The sequence below is a fragment of the Octopus bimaculoides genome, chromosome 11 (assembly GCF_001194135.2).
Source record: "Octopus bimaculoides isolate UCB-OBI-ISO-001 chromosome 11, ASM119413v2, whole genome shotgun sequence".
In the NCBI taxonomy this organism is placed as follows: Eukaryota; Metazoa; Mollusca; class Cephalopoda; order Octopoda; family Octopodidae; genus Octopus; species Octopus bimaculoides.
Genome location: NC_068991.1, coordinates 33,042,162 through 33,042,525, shown reverse-complemented (window position 1 = coordinate 33,042,525; position 364 = coordinate 33,042,162). Strand labels below are relative to the sequence as shown.

Sequence of the window (364 nt, the reverse complement as noted above, 5' to 3'; positions counted from 1 at the left end):
GGATACTGAGGACATTCCGTACAAGGGATCAAAAAGTCATGCTGACTCTATGGAAGACATTTGTCCTGAGCCGCCTAGACTATTGCTCTCAGTTGTGGTCACCACACAGTGTCAAACGGACAGCAGAACTCTAGGCAATTCAGAGGCACAAAATGATCGCCACAGTCCAGCAGATGAACTACAGGGAGCAACTGCAGGCAGTAGGTCTCTACTCCCTGGAACGCAGGCGGGAGAGATATGTAATAATTTACATATGGAAAATACTGGAAGGACTGGTGCCAATCTTTGGCATCAAGTACTACAGGAATGCCCTCACGGGTCGCCACTGCATGGTGCCAAAGGTGCCGTCTACTGCATCTCACAT

General features: G+C 49.2%; 1 protein-coding gene across 1 annotated transcript in view; it reads left to right on the top strand.

The window, feature by feature from the left end:
• LOC106871767 (vacuolar protein sorting-associated protein 54) overlaps positions 1-364 on the top strand; it is a 434,878-nt gene that overhangs the window by 58,304 nt on the left and 376,210 nt on the right. The gene's annotated exons all lie outside the window — the stretch shown is intronic.